Below are 18,600 nucleotides of genomic sequence, written 5' to 3'. Positions count from 1 at the left end.
ACTCACAGAGCATGGCTGCAGGGCTGCCTCCATTCACCACTCTCCCCTGCTCTTGTTTTCACAAAGCAAGCCAGCCTGGAATACTGGGAATACTGGCAACAACAGAGGTGCCTGGGAGAGCAAAGTGACTTGCTTAGTCCAAAACCCAAGTGAAGCTCACAATGCTTTAAAGACCAGCCAAAAAGTGCCATTTCCCCTCCCATCTAGTTTTTAAGGAGGAATCACCATTTGCTGGCAAAGTTTCTTTATAGCACATAGAACCTGAGAAAAAGGGGTGCTTCTGGGTAGCACATGGTATAAAAAAAATGAAAATGAGCAAGAAACGAAATCAGCAAAAACAGGCTGCCACCATCATCAGAATGGAGGCAATGCAACAGAGTGAGACAACAAAAGGAGAACATAAAAAATGTAGATGGGAAATTTAGGTTTGATGCAATTAAAAAGGATGAGAGAAATCCATGGAAAGGAGGTGGTGGGATGATATGATGGGTTTGGTATCTGCTGGAAGATACAAGGAGAGGAAAGGGAACTGGGACAAGCAGGAACTATAACTTTCAGCAACTGCTACAGAGGAACTAAAAACATCAGTAGAGAAAAAGGAGACGCAGCTGCACTGGCATCATATTTCCTTCCCACACTGGAAGTGCAACCTTCACATTTATTGAGCAATCACATTAATAAAAACATCATAAGCCTTTCTATATTTATTTTGGCAGTTACATTTTCAACTCATGAGATCAAAGATTTTTTCAAAGGCAATGAAGAAAGTTATTAAAGAAATGTTTAAAGACAACAAATTAACAGTAAAAGACATTTTTAAAAAATGGCTATGAGAAGCAGTCAAACTGGAATCAGAGCAGCCTTTTAGCTGAGTTCAGATTATAGCAAGCAACTTCTTATAGCTGCTTTTAGTTCAAAAAATTCAAAGACTGTATGTGAATCAGACATTTCTCAGTGCAGATCTGGGCTTTGCTGTGTGAAAGAGAGAACACCTTGCCAGCACCACTTTGCAGGGAGTTTGGCAGTCAGCCATATTACAGGAAACTGAGAACAAAATCACTCATTGTGTCCTGTTATATTTTAGCTTTTATCACCACTACAGAAGCTTTTGAGTTTAACTACCCTTTATCAGCAAACACCAGTCTTTGAGACCAAGAACTGTACCTTAACCAACACATTTTGTCACTCTCATTTCTTGGTACCTTAAAACAAAAATATCCTCCTGAATCCCACATTGGATATATCCCCAAGTTCTTTTACTTAATGTAAATATCAGCATCTGGTCCTAAATCAAACAACAGCACACCATAGCCTACAAATTCCAACTGCCTCTACTCTTTCAGCTGCCTTTATTTATTTTCATAAATTGTGCTTTCAAACCTAGATGCCACGAGTTATCCTCATGTTTTCATTGCTTCATTGAAAATTGAGGTTTCATATTCGAGCATCAGCTCCATTTTTAGCCTTATCTGCACAACTTCAAAATGACATGTCAGTCTGCCTTGTGGAATATTTCTCTTCTTGTCACCTCCCTAATCATTATGTTGGTTTGTAAAGCTCAGTATAGCTCATTAAACTCTGTGGCACCTGATGTCCACTTCAAACACAGTGAGGTCTTCTGGTCCAACATGGTTTGTTTAAAGGTCTGCAGGAGCTGGATTAAAGAGCACACCTGAGGTGACAGCATGTTTTTTGTTGCTAATCTTGCCCTGACTCAAATCACAGTGGCAGTGCTACTCACCATCCATCCATCCATCCATCCATCCATCCATCCATCCATCCATCCATCCATCCTTTCTTTAGCAGACTAAGCCAGAGGGCAGGGTGGAAACCAAACCTGGTGCATGTCTTGACTCAGTTCTGCGAATTCAAGGTGCATAAAAAAAGGTGAAGCTTTGTTACCTACAAATCCTCGTTGTTTTGATAGCTATGAAACTTTCCTGAAAAAAAGGCATGGTTGACTTGTTGGTGTAACATGATGCTGCCACTAAGACAGAAGGGATGTGCACAGGTGAGACAGGACAGCAGAGCGAGCTGCGAGTCTCCTCATTCTGCTCTCCTGTGTGCCACAACCCAAGTCTCCTTTCATTTACATTAGCACGTGAATATTTCTACCCAGTGAGGACTTGAGATGAATTTCAGTTTGCTCAGGCACTCAGGCCTGCCTGGAAGGCAGAGCAGCTGTAGCCTCAGAGCCAAGGCTGCCACCTGAGGCACACTTTGTTCAGCAAGCATTGGCTGCCTGCCTTCATCTCCCATTTCCCAAAAGGAGCATAAAGTCTTTATTTTTCCTTCAAGGAGGTGAAATTGCAATAAACACAACATGAGGACAAGGGACATGCCAACAGAGCCTTCTGGGCTGAAGCTGGATACTGAACAATTAGGTACATTAGAAGTTTAAAAAGGAATGTTAATGGAGCCAGTAGGGGAAAAAAAAGGTCTTTGGCTTGCTGACCCAGCCCTCATGAGCAGTGGTTTCTGTACCAGAGAGGTATTTTATACCAGAGTACTGAGAATACCACATGCACTCACACCTGTGTAACAGAATGAGGGTGTGTGTCAGGGCTATTCTGCTCACCATGCAAAGCAGCACCAGAGGCTGAACAGGCTCTGCAGCCCCTTAAAAGAGCTGCTTTCCACCTGGCTTCTCAGGAGTGACAGATCCAAGATGTGAAAAAGGAGAGATTTAACATGTCCAAAAAGTTCTGACAGAATACAGTTGAACATCTTTAAGTATCTGAATACAATAAAAATCTGCTATAAAAGCCTTTTAACTCAGAGACAATGTACCATGAACACAGTGGGTTTTCATGCAAATCCTTGAAATGTTACTTCTCAGTTTATGCATCATTACAGGCAGCTTAAAAAGGTTTTACAGAAATATATTTCAATCTTGAAGTGCTAGTAGTCAACTATTCAAAGAATGATGAGATAGGAGAACTCTCAGCTGCTTTAGTATCATTTAGAGATGACAAACGACACTGAACCTTAGAGGGTTTTGGAAGTTAAATAGTTGGCATTAGCAAGGCAGGGCAGAAATAATCTCTATGGTAAGCACAGGCTTTACCAACATTTACTTTATTTCATACAGAAAGGCAGTTGTTGCTATTTCAGAGCAGACAAAACTTTCTGCATTAAATGCAACAAACTAGATTTTTGGGTGGGAAAAACCCACATAGAAAATGGGGATACTGGGGTTTTTTTAAGAGTATCAAATACATACAAATGAAAGGGGTAATTGCAGCTCTGAAGGGCCCACAGAGTAAAGCTGGCATTACTGAATGAGACTAAAGGTGCCCCTATCCCAGTACCCTGGGCAGGTGATAAGGCAGGTGGCAGCAGATGGGGACACTTTCCGTGGCATTTCCTTCAGCCTTCCAGTTCGAGTGAGGAAAACATTGCCAATGCCCACTCCTGCCTTCCCACTGGTGTTACTCTGTGTGAATGGCAGCTGTAAGAGCATCTGGAGGTACAAAGGCACTGAACTGTCTCAGAAAGCAAGGACAGGAGTAATGCACTGATGATGGATGAGGTGATTCCTCCCCGCAGTGGTACTTCAGCAGCACCTGCCAACTGATCTGGAAGTAGAGGTAATTCAGGTACTAAACAGCAGTCTTTTGACACCATCATATTTTTCTCAAAAGCTTATACAGCTTTTTAAGAACTGTCTCACTTTAGAGCAGGCTAAGGTAGTATTTAGGAGTTTCAGTTATTTCTTCTCCCTGTGCCATCCCATTACCCACACCTACTTTACCCACTGCAGATGGAAGTGCTGTTGGTTCTACTTTCCCTCCCAGCAAGGGAACCACTATTTCTTCATATAATCAACCAGTGGCCCAAGTACTAATGCAGCTCCCCTGCCTTGGCTGTGGCTGGGGGAGGTTCATGGTATTTTATTTCCTCCTCACTGTCACTACAACACTTGTCCACTGCTGCTGATCTTCTGGAATATGCCTGGTCCACCACTTGTGTTTTATTCATGGCTTCTAGAAAAAAAAACTGATGCAGAATTTCAGTCAACAGAGTTTTGAATAAACAAAAATAGATGGCAAGACTGAAAGCCAGTCTGAATTTATTAAAGGGGAAGTTGAAACAAAAAGATTTCCCAGAAAAATGCCACTGACATTTATATTAAAGAGGGGAACAAAGCCCAGATCTGACATTTAAATATAATGCCACCTGTGTATAACCTAAACCTCATTTTTTACAGGCAGTTGGAAAGCTTCAAGGCAACTCCTCTTCTCCCTTTGTTAATCGTGAAGCCTTTCATCATAAAGGATTTGCTTCTTTTGCCTTTTCACTTTCTTTAAAAGTGATATGAATAGTGACTATGCAAAAGGCAAGGCAGCAAGAATTAAGTGAGTTGAAGAGATCTCAGCACAGGTAGCAGAGCATCACATTTAATTCCTTTCGTCCTTATTTTAATAACATTTATCATGATGAACTCTTAAGTCATTACAGAGCATGAAATATGCAGTGCTGTGCTTTGCCATTTAACATATAATTTATCTCCTCATTGCTGTGACTAAGACATTATTACTTTTTTTAATAACTTCTTATCAGGCAGGTTCAGCCACATACCATTGGTTTTATTTCAAAACTCTGCACTACAGTCATATTCAGGAACTGATGCCCAATTTTTTTCTTCATTAATAAGAAAAAACCCCAGGCCACATGTCAGAGTCACTAATCAACAAAGTTACCTGCAGGTGAAAGGTAGGGAAAGGATATCTCACTTATCACAGACCTTGTTCCCAGGCTTTTTGTCTCTCCTTGTCTGGTTGAATGCTTCACTGATCCACAGGGTAAAGAAGGAATATTTTTTTAGGTTAGAAGGGGTGCTGACAGACAAAGAATTTGACAAGACAAAGAATTTCACCATGTCATCTCTGTATCAGACCTATCCATTTGTGATCAAACGACAATGTGTTGTTCAGCTGAACACCTCATCCTGATTCGAAGCGACTGGAGTACTTATTTCATCTTTAAATAAACCACTAATTTCTCTCATTGTGCAAGTACTTTCTCTCACTTCACTTTAATTTCCAGCTACTGGACTTTGTAGGTGGAACAGAGAGCCCTGGGTTAGAAGTCTCCTGATGTGTAGGTACTTGCAGGTTCCTGCCTCCAAGCCCACCTGGGCAAGGGACAAAGACTGGTATCTCCTAATGTCTCACTGAACACTTTGTTTGAAAGTTCTTTGCAGAGGAGAGTGGAAGGTACTGCCCAATGCTTCTTAAAACACTGTAATCCCAAGATCACTGCTTCTTAATATTGCTTTTAGCGTGACTCCCCCGGGGTGAGCACCAAATGTGCTAGAAAAAGCTCTGTACCTCAGCAGACTTTCAGTGCACTTATACAGGGGAAGTAGTGGTGGCAGCAAGAAACAATCAGACCAGAAAATGAAAGATGAGCAGGAGTCGGAGCTCATCAGCTGCTTCGACTTCAAGCATTTTGTAGGCATTGTGAGAGAAGCAAGATTTGAGAAGCATAACAAACACAAACACGAGTTCAGAGTAGTGGTGGTGTTACTATTATTAACATGTTTTTTCACAGATTGCCTCTTTCCTAATTTTCATGATCACCTTTGCAACAAAGTCCAGGCTGAACAACATGAGCTACACAAGCACACTAACATGTCTTCAAGCCAGTGGTCATGACTGAGGAAAATAAGTCAGGTGGCCAGTTCAGCATGGTGCTCAGGCAGCAAAGGCATTCATAAAAATGTACTGTGCACATAAAAAATAATCAGGAAACAACAGTCAAAATGGTCACTGTGCACTTCCTGTAATTTAACTGCCCAGCTGCAACTCTGAATGTCTCTTCACATGATGGAAAGTTTGGAAGTGCCTTGAGGACAAGGAGCCACAGTCTGACTGCAAAGCAGAGTGGATTAGGATAACTGGGGCTAGACTAGACTAGACAGAATGGGGTTCCTCTCTACGTCCTCATGAAGTTTAAGGTTTCAAAAATAATGAGAAAGCTCTTCTTGATTTCAGCTGCCCTGATTTTAGCCCCAGGTGGTGTAAAAGCATATAGATTTTGATAACTCAAAGTAGACAATTTGTTAGATAAACCAAAAGACATTACCTTGTTGTTCTCTACAGACAATTTGGTGAAACAAAACAGAAAGGGCTCACTCTGTGCATCAGTTTTGGATTTGCATCAGAGCTGAATTACAAGACCTAGAGAACTTAATGAGTCTATTGGCTTATTTACCCATTTATGAACTGAGTTATTAATGATTAGTTCACAGATTAATTTGCTACGGCAGTTAACTTGACACAATTAATCATTATGAATATAGGACGACTATTACTCTGTCTTTCTGCTGAGGAAACTCCCACACCCAAAATGCACAACTGGCCTTGCACTGTCACTGCCCAAGGCAGGGACTCCATCGGTGAGGCTCAGCCTCTGTCCAGGGAGAGATCCCTTTGCTGAGATGCCCTGCCCTGTTCCCTGTGCACACACAGCCAGGTTTGCTCCGTGTGGTCTGTACTGGGGGAAGGAGGAAAGGCAGGGATTGCACAGAGCCAGCTTTTGCTTCTATTGCCATCAGAGATCTGAATGCTGCCCATGCAGAACAAAGCACAGGCAATTGTTCCGGCTCAGCAGCCTCTCCGTGGGTGCTGCTCTGAGCCCACCCCCGGCGGGAGGGGGAGAGAGCCCAGCCCCGAGTGGGTGACTGAGAACTCGGGTGTTGCCGCAGGCACAAAGAGCCGACGAACAAAAAGTTCACCCTGCAGACGGGTGACAGCAGTGTCCCGGTGTCCCGGGTGCCCGTGGGCACAGCCATGTCCTGCCCGGGGCTCCTGGCCCTGCACAGCCCCGAGGGGCAGCAGCAGAGACCACGCTTAAAAAATATTCCCTGTGTGGAAACTGCATTTATTCCTCCTCCCACTTCAGACACAATAGGCTCTAAGCACTCCTCACTTAAACAGCTTTTAACCCCCCCATTTGACAGATATTTAAGAAACACAAACTTCAGTTGTATCTCCTTCCATTGGCAACTAAGTGGTTGAAAAAAATCTCCAGTATTAGCTTCCTTTTTGTACACTGGCTCTCAATCAAGGATACTTCAGAAACTGTTCTATTTGTCACAGTACAGTAATCCAGCACTTTGGGAATCATAATGTATCATTTCATAGCTTTGGTGGATAAATAGCTATAATTTTCATTAGTCCTTCTTGAATAAGCTTTCCTAGAGTGTGAGGTTTTCCCTAAAACTATGTCTTTCTACTGCTAACTGGTAAGCTATGATGAAAGGACAGAAATGATAATAAAGCCAATCAATATATTACCCTGTATGCACACATTATATACAGCAGAGGAAGGGCTTCCTTTATACCAGGTGCTCGTGGGGACTTGGTAGCCTATTCCAGCAGCTGCTCTCTGTGCATATCTAAACAAGCCAAGGCCCCACCTTGCGCCTGTGGGGACACCACCGTGTGCTGCCTCCTGGTGGGACAGCCTGCCTGTCCCAAATCTACTGGGGAAGGGGTTGAACTCTCCTTCCTGTGAATGTGAGTGATGTCCATGTGTCAGAGGTGCAGCTACACAAGAAACCAAGAATCCAATACTCAGCTGCAGGAAGGAGCAAAATGCTATTAAGCCTGTGGGCTGGGAATACAGGCAAATACCCCCCTGTCAAAGGCAGATGCTCTTTTCTCTAAAACAGTAACAATGGTGAAAAAATTCCAGCATCTCAATGAAGGGAAAAATGTAGAATACTTTCATGTACAGTTTTCTTCAGTTAAAAAGAGCATTAAAGTACACAGAAGTGACATGGAAATTAAACATTGAGTAAAAACTTGAGGAGCTTGTAAGTTACTTTCTAATATGGCTGTTTATTGTTTTAATATGATTTAGCCCTGCTCTCAAGGGGCAGGTGGACCAGACAACTCAAGTTATTCCATCCCTCTCTGAACCAGCGTTCAAGGTTCACTTATAAGCATTTTTCTTGGTATCTTTTACCAATCCAGAAAACATCAATTTATGTCTACACCATGCTGGTAACACCTATCACCCATCTGCTGGCCCCACACATAGCCCCAAGGATGCTAAATGTAACCAAACACTATAAACAGAGCAAACATGAAAAAAAAATTAAGTAAAGGCATTTTCTTTCCAGACACGTCTGAAGGCACAGAAAATGGATCCTTCCCCCAGCTGGAGCAGATTTCATCTTGAGCATTTGCTATCTTATAGTGCACTGTAATTGACAAATTATCATGGAATAATTTTTGCCACTAAATATATCTTTATAGATTTCTCAAGTCTTGCTGTGTTTCTAAGGGCATTAATGCAATCTCTTAATATCTCAGCTATCTCTAAACAGAAGGCAGAAGCCCTTGATTAAGTAATTAGTTGTGTCAGTAGGAGAAATCATCAGCAAAATCATACCTTCCTTTGGTATAAAAGAAACAAAAAACCCCAGAGAATAGATTTGTAGTACAAATTAAAAAATCCATTTATCTTTCATCAATAATTCACCTTGGCACTTTGCATCCCTCTTGTGCAGAGGGCAAATGGCTCAGTCTCTCAGCACAGAAAGTACTCCCAGACTGGGGAAAAGGCCCATAAGCAGATGGCACCTCTGCACACAGACACACTGTGACTTCCACTGGTTCTCCTGTGGGACAGGGGACAATACGTCCCTGTCTCCCTGCAGAGAGGGACAACTTTGCCATACTGTGTGGTTGTGTTTGCCTGATTAACTTATCCTTGGCCAGAAGGGAAGATGTGGTCTGGCCTCAAAATCTGTTATAAATTCTCAGCAGGATAACAAACCTCTGAAAATGCATTGATCTGTCAGCCCACATTCACAGACAGGGGGATCACTGAATGCTTCCTTCTGCTAAGGAATTCACTGAGCAGAAATATAGCTAACCTTGGTGGGTTTTTCCATTCACTTTCAAAAAGCCCAATAACCACATCTTAAAGGCTGAATCACTACAAGAGCAATCTTGAGAACTAATAACATGAAAGCCAGTATTGATGAGACTGGGGTGAGAGAACAGCTATGCAGCTGCTTTTCCCGTAAACACAGGGAGCAGGAAACCTGCTCATTTCCTTGTGGGCAAAATAGATGCTCAGGGGATGTAAATTCCACCAATTTCAAACCAGAACCAGACCACATTGCTTTAGAATCCCTTCTTCTGCTTTCAGAGTGATTACTGCAGCAGTATTATACCACTTTCTATGTAATGTCAGTTTTATTTCCAACCACTTTACATAATAACACTTGATAATTCATTACATATTATTTTGACTCAGTGCATACACTCCTGCCCTGGGAATACAGCACATACTTGCAGAAGCAGATTTTCATCTTCCCCAGTGCTTTGTGCTTTTCTTACCTGGCATTATATAGGCTGTGAGTAGGTTGGTCTCTAAATGCACATCACTCAGGTCCTGGCCCTGCACGTGGATGACAGATTTGTGCTTTAACATGGCTGAGTCTAAATAAAGCTTTGGCTTGTCTGAGATCAGCTTCATCTGGTCTGCTAGGTAGATGATCTTTGCTATTTTGTAGTCAAAGAAAACCTACTTTCTATGAGGGTTACTTACAGCTGAACAGAGAATGGTTTTATAAGTCTGATCGTGTTCCTCACAGCATTGTCAAGGAAAAAGTAATACAATAGGCAAACATGCTGATCCAAACCTCTCTCCAATCAGCAGTGAACCAGCCTGCCCTGCCCCACAGCCAGCTGAGGAAACCTCAGAGCCACTACTCAGCTTTGTGGTCTAGTGACCCTCTGCTGCTCACCCTGACAAAGGAATCCTCAGGGAAGCAGGATGGCCCGTGCCATAGTTGAAAGTAAATGTTAATGACTCCATCGGGCCTGAAAACTTTACACTGGGAGAGTTTCCTTTTCCTTTTTTTCTGGACTAACACTGCCCAGATGAATGGAACTCCTTCAAGCAGCCTTTCATAGAGGTCCTGGTGAGATGGTCAAGAGTACCTTGAGTTCTGCAAAGACCCCTTTTTCCACTGTACAGCAGGAAAAAAAAGAAAAAGACAGGACTGAAATAAATGTTTGTCTAAATTCTGTACACAAGATATTTTCAGTGTGGTTGTGAAATGGCTTTAGAATTGGTTTCAAAGGAACATAAAATGGCTTTGTAATTACAAAATAGATTCAGAATGATTGAAGTCAAGTACATGTTCTGAAAAGCATCCTAAAAACGTCTTGGCATTACAGAGCCTTAGATGCTTGTTTTATGTTCTATCTTGGGAGCAGATAAAATCTGCTTTTTTTCTAGACATTAATGTCTGCTATAAAGTGTAATGAGAAAGTTAGCAGGATGTGGCAGAGGAAGTATTCTCATGCTCACAGAAGAACATTCTGAGCAGCAGTGCTGCTGGGCAGATAGTGCCACAGCAACTGAGGGGAGGCAAGTGCATGGGAATACAGCCTTGGAATTCAGGGAGGCAAAGAGCAATCCCCTTGCTGTGCAGCCCCCTGGGTTTTACAGCAGGCCTGGAGATGTGTTTCCAGCCTTTGGTGCTGCTCACCAGTGCCAGGAACCCACGGGGGCAAACACAGAGCAAGTGGGTAGTGAGGGGACATTTTCCAAGAGCAAACATGGGACATCATGCCAGAGTGCTGCCTCTGCCTGCTCTGAGTGCCTGAGGAAGCTGCCTCAGGGACAGAAGCTTGGACTGCAAAGTGAGCCCGAAGAAAGGTGTCAATGGGAACCCTGTGACTGAAGAACCATGAAAGGAAATTAAGAAGGGTGTCACCTGAATGGCTCTCAGGTAGTGCTCATCCCTCCATTGGCTCCAGTGGGTACATCCTCTGCTAACTATGACTGCACCACACAGCACTTCAGTTAGACATTAGCTAATGGTAAAAGCACTCTCTTCATCCCACCCCTACCCTGAATGGCCTAAGTTATGCTGCTGCAGTAGACAACAAAGCAGTTGCAATGCAATCACCTCCACACTCCCCACAATTCTGCAGATCTATGCCTTTGCTCCTCACTAATTAATTCTTGCCCTCATTCGCCAATGAATTCTTATTTCAACTCAGGAAGAATTTGCAATATTCATGCCTTGATCATCTGAACAGAATTATTTTGGACAGCTAATAGGACAACTGAGGAAGTCCAAGCTCCACACCACAAAATGTTTCTGTTTCAGCAGAGCCCATTCATTGGATCTTGGTCTCAGTGATTTTATTAGTCAGACTCTGGGGGGCACTAGGATCTCATGATGAAAGACATGGGATAGAATCTCTGCTGTTTCCCACACTCATATTTGCAGCTATTTGGATTTTGAATGTAAAATCAGGGCCAACAGTGATTAAGTTTCACATGAGTTTCATCACACTTCAGAATTCCCCTACTTCCACTTCTACAAACTCTCTCTGGACCTCTTCAGCTGGGAAACCAGCACAGAGACCTCAGGAGAAAATGCTTATCTTCAGTTCTGAAACTGAATATGCTCCATGAAACTGCAACGTGTTAAATATATAAAAAGTCCTACACGCTCAGCTGGCACAGCAGGAGCATGGACATGGGCTGGTGTGCTGAATCCCAGAGCTGCTCCCTCTGGACTGCTTTCCCCTTCCCTCTGCCCTTCACAGTACATTAGGTTAGCTTTTGATCCCAAACAAACCTAGACAACACAGGGACATGAGCAGGTTGCTGTTTTTTATCCCACGGCTTCTGCTCAGCAGTGACTTTTCTTTCCTCAGAAACACAGGGTGGGGTTTATGTTCTCTTACAATCTTTATCTTGCTCTTCTTCATAATCATCTCAGCTTACAGGGACAAACCAGCATCCAACACCCTTACTAACTGCAATGAGAAAATTGCTCCTAAAGACCCGTTAAGGTGATAAGGCAGAAAAACTATGATTTGAGGTAGGCACCAGGAAGCCTTCCAGGATGCCAGTTGCCTGGAACATCCACACAGTCATTCGCCCTGTTCACAACACTAACAAGGAACCACTACCATAAAAATAGCAATAATAAATAGATCCAATTGCAAAATCCACATTTCAGCCTGCTCCTTACATGGATCATGTGATATCAGCTCCTCTCCCTGACCGTCTGACACGGCTAGAGCCGAAATGGCAAGAATGGCAAACATCATCATCAGACATGTGACTTGCAATTTAAGCAATAAAACCATCTTCATGTAACTCCCTACTATGTAAGGCAAAAATAGCACAGAATTTAAGGAATTTTTCTATATATGCAGTATTTCAACTGACAATTGCCTGCTAGCAGTCTCCAGACCAAACAATTACACTGAAACATGTTTAAATAAACCATACTTCTGCTTAAATGCACAGATTTTCAAAGAACACCGAAAACCTTGAAAATCTCTTCAAATTAATCACTGCAAATTATTCAGTCAGTTACAATTCTAGTCATCTGTGCTTGGGAGAATAAAAAGCATGTAATTTATTTGTCTGACTCTCAAAAAATGTCCACCCATTCCTTTAAGTTCTCTTTTCACTGTGCTTTATGGGGACTGTTAGACAGCTCTACAAAAGCATTTTAACAGCAAACTGAACTTCCCAAAGTACACTGGGCAGAGACTAGAACTTCTAGGTGAAATCCCCAAGAGGGAATATTATGTGGCATCTTTGATAATTGTAGTCCCTATTGTCTTTAATTTCTAGATTAAAAGCAGAAGGAGGTGGTGAAAGAAAATCCTTTTTCACAGACTGATATTGTCGTCTGAGGATATTATCTAACTATAATTTATGCTTTAAAGCACTTCAAAAGGAACTGATATTTTTATAGACGCCTGAACTCTCATAATCTGTACAGCTGCCAGCTGTTAATACTCAGGAGAAATAGAAATTCAGTTATTTAAGACCATAAAGAAACAAACCAAAAATCCAACCTAAAAAGCATACAAAGAGAATTCTAATTTGACCTTTGTCTTTAATCCAAAGTCAGAGACTGTTTGGCTGAAAATGTGGTAATTGCAAGACTCAGTTCAAACCCACTCGAAGGCTGAGAAAGCTGATGTGTATCTGACCCTCAGCTAAGCACAGACAAACCCAGTGCACAAACACTCACCTTCACAAGCCTTAGAATGATCTTTATTTTGGAAAAAGAGTCATCAGCCTGTACTTCTGTCACAGCAGTGCAAAGGAACCAGCACATGTACATCTAATAGTGCCACTGTCACCACTAGAGGCTTCAATGGACACTATTCCATCTCTGCTTTGGATACATAAGAAGGTGTCACTGTCACTTCTGCTTGGCACTTTCTGGAGCTATTATGGGTGTTGAACTAAACAGTCCAAAGTATCAAGAACTGGATTTTGCTGCCCTTCACTTCCCCGAATAGCACAGCTCACCCCAAATCCTCACGCAAACAAAAGGGTTTCTCAGGAGGTGGTGTGTTAGTCAATATGGGAAAGAATGACAGTGCTTTGTCCACGGAGGGGATCCCACACTGCACCCTGGGGCTATGGCTCCAAGGAGGAAGAAGGCTCTGTCCATTGTCCCACTGTGCTTTGGCAGTGCTGGGGTGTTCAGATATATCTGACTTTTCCAAGGCTTTGTCTTCAGATTTATTCATCACTGCTGTCCTTTTTGTGGGAGGAACTGAAACTCAACTTGATCTTGAGAGGAACCCATTAAAGAAACCAAAGCTCCTCCACCCTCTGGCCACTACACACCTATCCCTTACCTGGTCCACATTTTTCTGAGCCTTTCTGTTTCTACCAAAAAGGACGACCCAAAAGCCAACTACCATACCCTTCTTTAAACCCTCAGCTCCACACCTCTCCTTTCTCTCAAGGGTACTAGAAAAACCCCCACAATTCTTACACCCAAACACTGCTCTTCAGTAAGTCCGAGCAGAAACTGCCAAGAGAAACAACATTCTCCCAGCAGCCCCATTCTCCACGTAGCACCCACCATTCAGGCACCCACGGCCAGCCAGTTCAGCAGGACACCTGGCTGAAGCACAGTGCTCCTGCTCTCCATGTCTGAGAACCTGCCACCCAAAGGCACCTCACCTGAGGGGCCATTCCACCCACCTCACCCTTCCTCCTGCTGCCTAAAAGACTCAGGCAGAAAAAAAACTCCAGGGCAATTTAAGTAGGAGGTAAGATAAGGAAGGTTTTAATGAAGCCTCTCAGGCTCTGAGAATAGAAATCACACACACGCCCCCTGACCCAGGTGTTACAATTTTTATAATGATGTTCATCCAATCCCTATTTGTCCACCCCCCGGCCTTTGCCCTGTTCTGCCCCCCGCACCACCCCTCGGGAATTGAGTCTAGGGGAGTTTTGGGACCCCTTCTTCCTCATCTTCATCTTCTTCGGAGCACATACAGTCCTTGGAGACTTTCCAAAGTCCTGGGATATATCTTGTTGTCCAGGCCAAGGTGTAGATATTCTTAAACAGAATGGAGGCTTACCTTGAAAAAGAGACTAAATATGCTACTGGAATGTAGGGGGAATGTATATGGAATGGGGTAATAGGGTTGAGTATGTGTAACTACTGTGCTAAAGGGTGAGGGATATAATACTTCTAAAATCTACAAAATTAAAAAATCAAAAAACTCCAAGGCAATGCTCCCCATCACAGCAGGAAAACAGTGAATCCAGAAACCTCAGCCTGATTTCCCAGGCTGCCCTGTGCTTCCCACCACAAGGCATTTCAGAGGTAACCTCTGCACAAGCAAAGGCCAAGCAGGCCCTGGGCACGAAGCATCAGAGGGCCCCACCCAGAGATCAACCTTCCCTGCTCCAGCTGCTGAGGAACAGCAGCCACAGAATTCCAGTTTTAATCATAGTTTTGTTCACTCTCCACAGAGCAGTAATAAAAAGTTCAACTGAGAGGAGGGGGGAAGACATCCCACAAGTAGTCATTCCCACCAGCCATACATCTGGCCCTTAATTACCCTATGGTATTTATATAATCAACAAAATATTCAACTTGTATGACTGATCATGCTGGAGTAGTGGAACACATTAGCAAATAAATAGCAAAACACACAAATTTGTCAACAGATGGATTACAACCCAATGTAATTAAATGCAAAATAGTTCTGCTTTTAAAGCAATTGCTCATAAATTAGCCTGTCAGCAAATGTATGCAACTAAGTGCATGAAAAAAAGTAGGCCATAAGACAATGTTATCTGCACATAGTCTTTCCAAACAATGTAGAAATGATTGGGTACATTATTAATTGAAAAGAAGTCAAACTGCATTAGTTTAATTGCTCTTTTTTGTGCAAACCTATTAGAATAATTTATACCATATTTACTCCTCTTTACATTTGATGATAGGTATTTAACTCTTGTTTGTAGACTAACAATGATGATTTCACCTTTTTCTCATCTTAATAAAAGCAATAAGAATTCTATGTTTGTCCATGGCAATGGTGAACTAAAACTGTTTCCCAAGAGGGTTTAAGGAGAACAGCAGCTGAAGCTGTCCTCAGAGACAGAGTCTTTTTTAAAGGAATCTGAGACTGTTATGGAAATCAAAGGTGGCAAGAAAAGTTTGTTTGAAGAGACGAAAGACTAAAGAACTGTAAAACATGTTCTAAAAGAAGTGTATCCATAATGACACTGACAGCCCTGAGCAAAGCCAATGCAGAGCTGTGAGATTTCACATCCAGGGCCTGGCTCAGGGACACCTAATTAAAGGTTTAATCCCATGATTTTTGGCCCAGGATGTACCAAGGCTAGCTCAGGATCTGGGGGCTACTGATCAAGAACCTCTGAAAGGTCATGCAGGAAAGCAAACCTGCTCTCTTATCCTTGCTGGGCAGGATTTGGCATCTTTGGGTTTGTGAATCCCCACTATTTTCTCCAAAACCCCTGAAAAGCACTCCTGGCCCAAGGCTGACAGTCTCAACACAAAAATCATGTTGATTTTGGGAAGCTTTGCTTAAGTTCTGTAATCAGGAGAGAGAAATATTGAGCTTAATTCAGGCCTAGTGCTGGTAGATGGGGAGAGCTTCTGCTGACATCAGAGAAACCACCTCGAAAAAGATCACAAGAGTGATGCATTTCATGTACCTAATCAAACCATCTGCAACTTGAGCACAGGCACAGACAGTTGGGGAACTAAGAATCACCCATGTAAATTATTCAGCAACTAATTAATACACTTGAGAAAAAATGAAAGTTATTTACTTTACGTATCTTAAGCAGTTTTTCCCTCCTTTCTCTACATGAACTAAAACTGGCAGAGAACAAGAAACAGAATTGCATGGATAAACTACCAGTTTGGTGGCAGAAACACACATCCCTCCAAAATGAGCAAACTTGTCAGCTGAACCAAAATGAAAACTCTAAAATCTTGCTAATTTGTCACAAAAAAAGAGAAGAGTTCTCTCAAAATCAGGTTTAAACTTCCCAGGAGGAAGAAAATAGGGTTAAGATTTCCTCATCCTGCTCTGCAGGTTTGGAAGATACAGCCTGATAATGATGTTTATTTATGTTAATAAACAGACCAATAAGTTTAACAAGTCTTTAGTATTGCAAAGAATGTTTCTGCTTTTCTTACATTACGTTTCCTAAGCAGTTTTGGAAAGATACAAAATCAAGGCTATTAAGAAGAATTCTTTGATTCAGACAATGCAGGTGACCTGGAGAAACTGAACCAAAAGAAATGTGAAAATAAGAGTAGCAAATTTAAACTCGTTTCTCCTGGGTTTGTTATTTCACAGTATTATTTCCAGCACAGGATTCACCTTCAAAATCCTTATTTGACACCATTGGAATTGCTGGTTATAGTTTTTTCAAAGTGAGTGCTTGCTCCTGGGAAATTTGCATTATATGCATTTTGGGAACGTGATCAGAAATTTAATTTAGCAAGTCAGCTGCTCTTTCAATATCCTCCAGGCCTGCAGGGTTAGGAAGAGCAGATGGGGTGGACCTGGAGCACTGTCCAGCATCTTTGCCCTCTCAGACCACTGGGGAAAGTTAAGGCTACAAGGGCCACTTGCATTCTGTGCACTGGTGGAATCCTCAAGAAATGCTCTGGCTTTACCACTAATGGCACTGCTAAGAAGAGGTAAAAATTAAACTGCACTGGAGGGAAGCTTCTGTGACCACTTTCAGTACACATTATGTTTCTGAAGATTTTTGCTTAGGCCATATCTTGTTGAGAAGTGTTAAGGGTTCCTAATGTCCTGAAGGAGGCACTGGGGATCCATCCAGAAATCTCCCAATACCCATCCCGGTGCCACTGAGCAAAGGAGCCTCACTGATCCTGAGCCTTCAATCTTTGCAAAGCCAAAACAGGATTTTTATTTCTTCCTTTTTACATTAGATCCAACCAAATGGTTGGTCAGAAGCACAGACTTGCTCCACAGCTGGCAACTTCTCAGATCCTCTCTCGAGCACCTTAGGGTGCCTGCTGATTAGAGAAAGTGAGGAGCAGAACTGCAGAGACACCAACAGCCCTGGTAAACATCTGCTTCTGAGACAGAGGAATATCACAGGATGTAGGGTATCTGCTGAGGCAAAGTTAGGCCCTACTTAAAGAATTCTAATGTATTCAGCAAGTGTAGGACAGTGCTGAATTATTCCTGAATTGATAATCAACGGTGCTTTCTTCCCCAGTTGCAAGATTTGCTCCACAAGGCTTGCTAAACTTTTACAAAAAATGCCATGAAGCTGACAAGCATTTCCAGATGATGGGGAGAAGAACTGCTGTTAATTATTTGTATTCCTGAAGGGCCCAGGAGTGTGGTGGCAGGCCAGGAACACACAGTCACGGCTGTCTCTGTGCACAGTTGTCTCTGCTGCACGGACAGAGCAGAGACAACCTCTTGTCCCACGTGCTTACAGACCAACAGGGCATTGGTGTCTGAAGGTGCCCAAATTATGGACCCAAGTGTGAGGGACTTTCCATCTTAACTGCCAAAGGAGAAATGGGAGAATGCTTACAGTTCTCTAAATATGACACTTCCTTTCTGTCTTTAAGATGTGTAATCTGGGCGCATGCACTCGGAAAAAAAAATTAACATTTGCCAATGTGGGTGGATAAACCTGTCATTATTAAAATGAATCCATTAACTAAGATGCTCTATAAACTCCAGATGATCTCTCTCCTATTATCCCGTAGGGAGATTAAAAATTTTCATTGTTGCTTTTATGCAATTTTTTGTAAAGGGAAATAGCTCAAGGTTAAATTGAAAAGCCTTTTTCATCCAATAAAGAGGCCATATTAATTTTCCCTCATCTTGGAGAAAATATATGGCCTTGTGAGACATGAAGGCTGTAAGTGTGCTTCTTTCTAGGCTCCTTGCTATCTGTTTAATAATGGAGCAGTGCCTTGGCCAGCCATCTGCTTTACTGCATTGCTTGGTAGGGAGCAACACTGCCCAAGTCACTTCCAAATAGTTAAATTCAATCCGAACAGATAAAAGTTTGCAAAATACATTTTAAATCCCAGGAACAAGCAGTTAAGCCCTCTCTTGCAAATTAGGCCTTCAGTGCCTGTGATCTCCGTTTAATTTACTGCCTCCAAGAAAAGAAACAGAAAATAAGAACAATGTTTCATTCCTGGCAGCAGTTTAGAGTACAAATGTGGGGACTTATGCCAACAACGTGCAATTAGCAACCATGCCAGAAAGTTACATTTTGGCCTGTTGTACA

The 18,600-nt window shown here is 42.4% G+C and overlaps 1 long non-coding RNA gene across 1 annotated transcript; it reads right to left on the bottom strand.

Annotated features, from left to right (window-relative positions):
- Positions 1 to 3,062: 3,062 nt before the first annotated feature.
- LOC135419937 (uncharacterized) lies at positions 3,063 to 11,916 on the bottom strand. Its single transcript, XR_010433217.1, has 2 exons — positions 9,363 to 11,916; positions 3,063 to 4,793 (listed from the first exon to the last, which is right to left on the bottom strand). It is a non-coding gene; the product is annotated as an uncharacterized LOC135419937 (long non-coding RNA).
- Between the last annotated feature and the right edge of the window lie 6,684 nt (positions 11,917 to 18,600).

Source organism: Pseudopipra pipra, chromosome 10 (assembly GCF_036250125.1).
Source record: "Pseudopipra pipra isolate bDixPip1 chromosome 10, bDixPip1.hap1, whole genome shotgun sequence".
NCBI classification, from domain to species: domain Eukaryota; kingdom Metazoa; phylum Chordata; class Aves; order Passeriformes; family Pipridae; genus Pseudopipra; species Pseudopipra pipra.
The sequence above is the reverse complement of the archived record's forward strand: the minus strand, read 5'-3'. Positions and strand labels throughout refer to the sequence as shown.